Below are 9,474 nucleotides of genomic sequence, written 5' to 3'. Positions count from 1 at the left end.
GGGCTGCCCGTCCTCTCGCCGGGCTGCCCGTCCTCTCGCCGGGCTGCTCATCTTCTGGTTGGCCACTATGTCACTGAGCTCTCTCCCTTCCCTCTACCAGCTCCCAGGCTCTCTGAATGATTGCCCACTCCTGGGTGGTGCACTCACCTGGGGTCTGCTTCCTCCAGCACCCTGTGGAGGTCCGATGTTGGAAGAGGAAAGAGCAAAAGCCTGAGCTGGAGACTTCTCGCTATAGTCTGGGAGGGGGAGCCTTTTAGACACTGAGCAAATGAACCCGAGCTTCTGGGGGAGAAACTCTTGAACCTTTGGCAAGTTGTCCACACCCTCTTTAACTCAGCCAATCAGCCCTACAGCTCAGCAGGTACTTTGGTTCAAAGACTTTTATTAAGGATTGGAATTTTAAAAAAAAAAAAGATTTTATAAGTCATTCAATCATCCCCTTGATCCTTTTGGTAGAGTATCTACTTTGCCAAAGGAGAAGCTGAAATATTTTGTGAGCCTTAGAGCACAGGCAATATTTAGTGAATGCATCTTCTTTTGGGGGGGGGGATTTTATAGTTTATTTTTTATAATTCATTCATTTATTTTTAGTTTTCAACATTCACTTCCATAAGATTTTGAGTTTTAAATTTTTTCCCCTCCCTAAGACAGCGTGCAATCTGATATAAGCTCTACTTATACATTCATGTTAAACATATTTTCACATTAGTCATGATGTAAAGAAGAGTTAGAACCATGAAAAAGAAGAAACAAAACAAACAGCAAAGGAAAAGGAGAGCAAATAGTATACTTCCATCTGTGGATGCATCTTTTTAAAAGACATTGATTTATAAATTTAAATTTTGTTTTATTTTAGCTACAATACACTGTGTGCTGAGGTGTTATGAATTTTGGCTAGGGCAATTAGATGTAAAAATCTAGACTTGCGAGGATTCTTAGCCTTTTTTATGTCACAGCCATTCTGGCAGTCTGTAGAAGCCTATGAATTCCCTTCTCAGAATAACATTTTAAATAAAATATATAGGATTAAAAGGAAATCGCTTGTATTGAAATACCATTATGAAAACATTACAAATAATTCTATCCAAGTTAATGGAATTCCAGGTGAAGCATTTTCCCTCTAGAAGCTTTCCCAGGATTATGATAAGGGAGATGTGGCTAAAATGCAAGAACAGAAGATAGGAAGTACTAGGTTCAAATCCTGCCTTGGATATTTAACAGCTGTCTGGCCTCGAGAATGTCACTTCAGCTTTTAGGGCCTCAACTTCTTCATCTGTAAAGTGCGAACAACCCCCTTCCCCTAGCACCTGCCTCATAGGGTTAGGCAGTTCACAGGAGATTGTGTGAAAAACTCCTTACAAACTCTAAAGCACTAGCAGGAACCACTAACTAATTAAGTATCTGTCTTATCTACATAAATGTAAGATGTCAGTTATTTTTAAAAAGGTTTTCTGCCTCTGTGATAATATACTAAAAAGGCAAATTTTACTAATTATCTGACTGTACCCTAAGGGAACAAAGCAGAACTAAATGCAACTTTACTTCTAAGTGCAATGAAGTTCTTTAAGCGACAGCACCTCCCCATTGAATGTTAAGCACTATGCACACGCTAGCAGTAGACAATTTTTTCAGTATAAACATATTTTTTGGTCAAACTGTACCAATTGAAAGTACATCTATAGCATTTGATCTTTTTCAATATCCTCATAGACTGAAGGGAGAAGAAATGTGTAATAAAGCTAACTTTTGCATTAGAATTTTGTTTTTACCTTTAGAGTATCTCTAGTTAATGTTTTTTTCTAGCTAGGTGGCACAGAAGGTAAGAGAGCTAGCCCTGGAGGTCAAATCTGGCCTCAGACACCTGCTAGCTGTATGATCCTGGGCAAGTCACTTTACCCTGTTTGCCTCAATTTCCTCCTTTGTAAAATGAGCCAAAAAAGGAAATGACAAACCACTCCAGGATCTTTGCCAAGAAAACCCAAATAGAGCCACAAAGAGTTGGACACAACTGAAAAACAACTATGTATGATGTGTGAAGATTGGCACTGCTATATCCTTTTAGGAGTAGAATCCTCTGAATATGAAAATCTCTGAAACAAAAGCTAGAAAGCATATTAGTTTATTTCATTTTTCTGTCAGAGTTTACAGAAAAAAATTATACTGAATTATATGCTTTCTGAGGTCAAAGGGGGAAACAGAGTGGTTCAGTAGACAATGTGCTGGACTGGACAAGGGTTCAAATCTCCCTAGCTCTGCTATACATTACTTGTGTGATCTTGGACAAGTTACCTAATGCTAGGCTTCTATTTAGTAGGGGGATTGAAGTAGTGGAGTTTAAAGGCCCCTTCTGGTTCTGAATCTGTCATATGGTGTGGTGGGGCATCTATTAGCTTCCTATAACTCTCCCCTTTCCAAAAAAATCTTCATGAACTTTTCTTTGTGGTTAATTTCCCCTGCCTTTATTTATTTTTCACCAATTTAGTCAACTAGCACTTTTTTTAAAAAAAAACTTTCATTGGTAATTTTAAAAATTAAAATATAGCACATATCTTTGTTTTCCTCAGAATTATATACTGCTACCTCTAGAGAGCCTCTTCTAATGTTTAAAACCTGCTTACTTACATGATGTCAGCACATGATATGAGTGAACGTAGCACATTTAAAATTCATCTCAAGTTATCTCCTTTCTTCTAGTTTCTCAGCTTAAATTTCACCAAGAGATTTAAATACAATGTTCTCGGTGTAATGATCCTAAGAGAATGAATAGTAACTTTTCACTGCATCTTCTGGCTATTGTTTCTACCTCCTTACTGGGATCTTTTCCAACTTTTCATTTATTCGGTCATTTGTTTTTCAGACACACCTGACTCTTCATGACCCTCTTTGGGTTTTCTTGGCAAAGCTACTGGAGTGGTTTGTTGCGTCCTTCTTCAGCTCATTTTACAGATGAGGAAACTGAGACAAATAGGATTAAGTGACTTGCCCAGTAGGTGTCTGAGGCCAGATTTGAACTCAGGAACTTTTTGACCTAATTGCCCAACTTTTATAGGTGACTTTCAACTTGATTTGTAATCTTCTTCTTGACTTCTGCCATCATTCTGCTTCAGCATTTCTAAATGGACTTCATAAATCTCCAACTACGTCACATATGAATCATTCTCAACAAGGACACATACTGTTATGCTCATTGTCAGGTCTCCAACCCTTTGCTCAGGCTGTGCCCTTCCCTGATGTGCTCATTCCACTTCTGCCTTCCCAACTCCTATCTACTTTTCAAGGACTGAGTTCAAATTTCACATCCTCGAGTACTCCAAGTAAATGTTGGTGTTTCCCTTCTCTGAATGACTGAACTCTGGATTCTCTGAACAGTACAACACTTGATCTTGTTAATAATAGCTGACATTTACCTGGCCCTTTAGGATTTACAGAGCCCTTTCCTCATTACTACCTGATGTGGTGAGATGGTGTAAATATTAAAAGTCACTGACATTAACAGTATACATAATGTTTTATGGCACTATCTCATTTGATCATAACAACCCATCCCTGTACTTCCCTCTTTCTCTCAAGGGTACCATTAACTTGATAGGTCTCCCTGTCTCAAATCTCTCCTCATTTATAACTATTCTCAACAGGATTGTCAGTAATATTCCTAAAGCACAAGACTGACCATATCACTCCCCTGTTTGGTAAACTGTAGTGTTTCCCTCTTAGCTTTTGGATCAAATATCATTGGCCACTTTGTCCAACCTATACTCATATGCAATCCCCAGCATAACATACCTAATAGTTATTCATCTAGCTTCTGCTTGAAGACCTCCAAAGAGGAGAAACCCATCCCTTCTGATGCAGCTCATTCTATTTTTGTACAGTTTAATTGTTAGGATATTTTTTCTTGACATCAAGCCCAAATTAGCTTCATTGAACTTCTCCATTGGCCCCTGGTTCTGCCCTCTGGGGTCAAACAGAACAAATTCAATCCTTCTTTTACATAAAGGCCCTTCAAATACTTGAATGTAGCTATCATGTCCCTATGACTCTTTTTTCCAGGTTAACCAGACCTATTTCCTTCAGCTGCTCCTCATATCACCCTCTACTTTCTATTCTATTTACTTGTGTATGTGTGCTTTTTCCCCTATTAGATTTTAAGGTCCTTTTCTTACTCATCTTTGTATCTCCTGAGTATCTATTCCTAGCATAAAGTACATAGTTAATAAATGTCCATTATAAAAAATGAATTGATTGAAAGACTCCACACTCAGATATCCACTCTTATCCTAATTCCTCATAAATCATTCTTTTCAGAGCCTATCCAAGAGAGATACTCAGATATCAAAGAAAGATGGACTCAGTCGATCCATGTAATTGTCCAGAAAATAGACATTCTTATCCATTTGCCTTTTCCTTTCTTGTTAAGCCAATTGTTAGGCCAGTCACTTTTCAGTGACATAGTCTTCATTGAGGAGATCCCCATAATGCCACTACTTAAAAGAACCTTTCCATTATAGGGAATCTCTCATTTGACATCTGGAAGGAGATGCAAAGGGTAAGGAGGTGTGTATAAGCAGGCTACAGCATGTTTCCATGATTGAATTGCATGCAAGCAGTAGCATGATGGCCATTGTGGAGGAAATATATGATCAGAAAAGGAAATGGGCCAGTTTTGTTGCAAGAGTGAGGGATAAAAGACAGTAAGATGGACGATAGATCAATGGATATATAGATATAAATAAATGATAGATCAATATGTCAGATTGGTGATAGATAATCGATTGGTAGGCAAATAAATGAAAAGTAGATAGATGATAGATTGATACATAAATGAAAGATAAAGCATAGACAGATGATAGATCGATAGATATTTAGAGATAGATAACAGATTGATAGGTGGCAGATTAAGGATAAAAGATAAATAGATCAACAGATGATGGTTTGATGATAAGTTGCTAGATGACAGATAAGTAACATCTTGAAATACATATATAGGTAGATAGATAATGGATTAAAAGATGGAAGTTATGGATAGATAGATACATAGATGGATGGATAGATAGATAGATAGACAGATAGAAAAAGAGGTGGTTGGGTGGATGGATGGATGGAAAATGCCTGTATGAAGTTTTTACTATATGCCAGGTACTGTGCTAAGTGTTGGGAATGCAAATTCAAACAAACAAGATAGTCCCTGCCCTCAAGGATCTTATATTCTAAAAAGAGAGGACAACACATAAGACAAAGATAGAAAGGGAAGGAAGAGTTACGTTTGGTGAGGAATCCTGTGGAGAAAACCAAGAAAACAAATGGTGGTCTAATTCTAGGTAAGACAAGACAAAAGTTCAATTACGAGAGCTGGGAGACCCAGGGACAGAGTCCAAGGTTGCTGTAAGGGAAGTTGAGATTGATGGCCTGAGTGTACACAGGCATAGAATGTAAAAAATGGCTAAAAGAAGGTCTCTAGCACTCTGGGCAGACCATCTATGGAGGATTTATGGGATTTATGGAAAAGAATGACACAGAGATGAGAAGGTATAGATGGGTGCGTATTTCTCCCATCAGGAGTATTAACCATATTGATGAGATCATAGATCCATTGATGCATTTATTGTACACTTAACATATTATTTTAGCGAAAGGACGATGCTGAACAAGTTCAAGGCTAGGCACAGCAGAGGATGTGGGGGGATATAATTACCCAACTTTAGGCAGTTACATCACATTTTCCAAAGTAGGAATGTCTGTACAAGGCTAAACATCTTGCCATTAACATTGGGTGATGATCTGATGCATCAGCCTTGAAATCGGCCTGTTTTATCTGATCAACAACTTTGAGCACAATAATGTCCTTGTACGTGGAAAACCAAATGTCTTCTCTATGTAACACTGACGAAAAACATGACTATCAATTAGACACGGAAATAAGTTAGACAGATGAGGGCTGGAAGTATGTTAACCAGAAGTACATTTGAGCTAAAAACAATTTTCTAGAAATGACTAGAATTCATGCCTGAGTTAGCTGTTGGTTTGTTTTTTTTATGGCTCTTAAGTTTTGAGCTGCAAGGGAACTTCTTATTGTTCAGTTCTTTCAGTTGTGCCCCACTCTTTAGAGGTCAACTAATCCGATCTCTTCATTTTATAGATGAGGAAACTGAGTTCCATAGAGGCTAAAGTTCATACTGCTAATAAGGAATAGGTCAGAGCTTGGTCCCAGATTCTACACCTCAGAATCCTGTGCTTTTTCCATGGAATCATGCTGAAGAAGTCCTTGGATGAATTAGTGAACAGAGCTACTGATACCTAATATCAAAATAATTCAATACATTATACATCTAATTGCTCATTTAGGCATAATGAGTTCCCTGGATGGGACAGAGTAGAGCAATAATAGCCTGCATTTATATAGTATTTTAAGGTTTGCAAATCACTTTTACATATATTGTCTGACTTGATCCTTCCAACTCTTTGAGGATGGGATGTCATTATCTTAATTTTATAGAAAGGAAACTTAAGCAGAGAAGTAAAATGACTTGTCCAGTTTCATACAGCTAAGTGTCTGCGGTAGATTTGAACTCAGCTCTTCCTGACAACGACTCTAGCACTCTGTCTCACTGGACCACCAAGCTGTGAGGAGAGACACAATGTTCCAGAAGATTAGAAAATGTGATAGGCTTTGAATTAAATTTACACTCTTTCCCTAATCCTTTATCTATACATCATAGACTCAATTGGTGATAGGATCTACTGGGATTTATTTTATACTTAACCTTATAAAGAAAAAAAAAGATACTATTTTTCATTTTCTTTTGTGAATATATAGCCCCTGTCCCAAAGCCCATTAGTAGGGGACTCTCTCCTCATTAGCCCCTGCATAGGGCTGAGCAGAAATGTCCAAAGGGGGAGAGTTTGAGGTTTCTTCAGTCTTCTTTGGAACTCTTCAAGCTTTAAGAGGAAAGATGGAAGAGGCTAGCCCCCACTCCAAGAGGGAATTTTAGGACAGGGGCTACTAAAATAAAATTGTATTGATATATTTTTTACCTCACCTAAATGTCCAAATGAGTCACAACCAAAAAAACAAAAACAAAAACAAAAACAAAAAAAAACAACTGAACAACAAAAACAAATTATTCCTTCAAAGTGGTCACCTTGGAAAGTGGTACATAAATTCCGGTAATGTTGCTATGGTACATCTTGGAATTCCCTTGAGAGCCCAGGGCAGAGTCTTCTGATATCCCTGGTGGTGGCAAATCTTTGCCTTTAAGAGTAGACTAGGGGCAGCTAGGTGGCGCAGTGGATAGAGCTCTGGCCTTGGAGTCAGGAGGACCTGAGTTCAAATCCAGCTTCAGACACTTGACACTTACTAGCTGTGTGACCCTGGGCAAGTCACTTAACCCCAATTGTCCCCCCCCCCCCCCCAAATTTTAAACCAGCAATAGTCTGTTTGGAGTTGTAGCTGGTAGTTCAAGTAGTTAACATGTTTCTGTTGGTGTTTATTCTGGCTCTGAGAAAAGTTTGAACCAGATACTTGACACTTACTAGCTGTGTGACTCTGGGTAAGTCACTTAACCCCAATTGCCTCACCAAAAAGCAGAAAACAAAAGTTTGAAGCGTAGCTGGAGGGGACATCCCTTTAAACAATAGTGATTTGGATATATTGGGCATATATTTAAGGTCTCATTACTTTCTGGACATACACTGTGTTTGTAGAGACTCTGACGAATGAAAAATCAATAAGAAATTTATCTTAGGTGGTTTCTAGTCTGAGAAGAGACAGTTAAAATGTCATTTCCTGTGTAGGTGTGCCTTTTTGTTGCTTTATGGTCAATAGACTTTGAACAAAAATAAACTCAGCTAAACTCTGTCCCTGGCACTTTAGTTCAAATGAGTTCAGCACTTCATTGATAATCTATTAACTGTTTAAAAAGAATGGACTATTTAAAGAGACACAAACTACTTCAACTAGATCACCATGACAGAGTTTATACTATCAGAATATAAGCCCCAAGTTTGGGTATAATTGCTTTGATCTGCTTTAAAAAAATGAAAACTTAAGAGTAGATGGGTTTTATTTTCAATTTGTACCAGGGATCCCTTAACACAGGATCATGAAATCTCAATTATAAGGTCAACTCAAAGGACATCTACTCCAATCTGAACTTGAACAAGCATCCTCTGATAATAATAGTGGTAATGATAACAGCCAGAGCTTTAAAGTTTTGCAAAGATCTTTAAATTTTGTCTCATTTGATCCTCACAACCTCTTTGGAAGGTAGATGCTATTATTACTCCCATTTTATAGATGAGGAAACTGAGACTGAGAGAGGGTAAGTGACTTACCCAGTGACTTACCCAGGGTCACACAGCTAGGACATAAGTGAGGCAGGATTGAACTCAAGTCTTGCTGAATCCAAGTTCAGTGCTCTACAACAGATGTATCAAACACATGACCAGCAGGCCTCCTGTAGCCCACAGCCCTCCCAAGTGTGGCCTGTACCAGATTAAAATGTGATTGGGAAATATTTGACAAAATAAGTAAAAATACAATAAAACATAGGTAATTAATATGTCATTTTCTAAGTCAGTATGTGGCCTGCAGGGATCCTTGTGTGTGGTTTAGCAGTTACCATTTCTATCCGAGTGTGACCCCTCTGCTCTACAACATTACTAAGAATAGTTATCTGGCCTTTACTTGAAGTCCTCCAGAGGAGGAGAACCTACTATAATCTAATCGCAATCATTCAAATACTATTTTTTTTTTTTTGCTTTTTGGTGAGACAGTTGGGGTTAAGTGACTTGCCCACGGTCACACAACTAGTAAGTGTCAAGTGTCTGAGGTCGGATTTGAACTCAGGTCCTCCTGACTCCAAGGCTGGAGCGCTATCCACTGCTCCATCTAGCTGCCTCTCAAGTACTTTTAAGACAGCTATTTATTTCAGAAGATACATAAGATGTCTTCTCCCGGACTAAGTGTCCTCAGTTTCTTTAATTGATCTTCTTCTGGCATGATCTCAAGGCCCTTTGCTATCCTGGGAGTCCTTTGAGCAGTCTCTAGCATTGATGCCACTCCTAAAATGTGGCACTTCAAACTGAACACAGTACTCTAGTTGTGCTCGGACCAGGACAGAATACAAGGGGACTGTCACCTCCCTGGGGCAACTGGGGGGCGCCATAGACCTCCAGGCTTGGAGTCAGAAAGACTCATCTTTCTGAGTTCACATCCAGCCTTACATACTTACTAGCTGTGTGACCCTGGGCAAGTCACTTAACCCTGTTTGCCTTAGTTTCCTCATCTGTAAAATGAGATGGAGAAGGAAATGGCAAACCACTGCAGTATCTTTGCCAAGAAAATCCCAGATGGAGTTAGAAAGAGTTGGATACAACTGAACAACAACAAATCACCTCCCTAGTCCTGGATGCTAAGGGACCACTGTGTCACACTGCTCATATTTAGCATAAAGTCTAGAAAACAAAACTTTTTCA

At 38.7% G+C, this 9,474-nt stretch overlaps 1 protein-coding gene across 1 annotated transcript in view; it reads right to left on the bottom strand.

Moving 5' to 3' along the window:
- ABCB1 (ATP binding cassette subfamily B member 1) overlaps positions 1-193 on the bottom strand; it is an 81,593-nt gene extending 81,400 nt beyond the window's left edge. Inside the window, exon 1 of the mRNA XM_027847906.1 lies at positions 148-193. The gene's annotated coding sequence lies outside the window, so the exon portion shown is untranslated. The remainder of the gene's footprint in view (positions 1-147) is intronic.
- Positions 194-9,474: the final 9,281 nt, after the last annotated feature.

Source organism: Vombatus ursinus, unplaced genomic scaffold (genome assembly GCF_900497805.2).
Source record: "Vombatus ursinus unplaced genomic scaffold, bare-nosed wombat genome assembly UNPS02005459.1, whole genome shotgun sequence".
Taxonomy (NCBI): Eukaryota; Metazoa; Chordata; class Mammalia; order Diprotodontia; family Vombatidae; genus Vombatus; species Vombatus ursinus.
The sequence above is the reverse complement of the archived record's forward strand: the minus strand, read 5'-3'. Positions and strand labels throughout refer to the sequence as shown.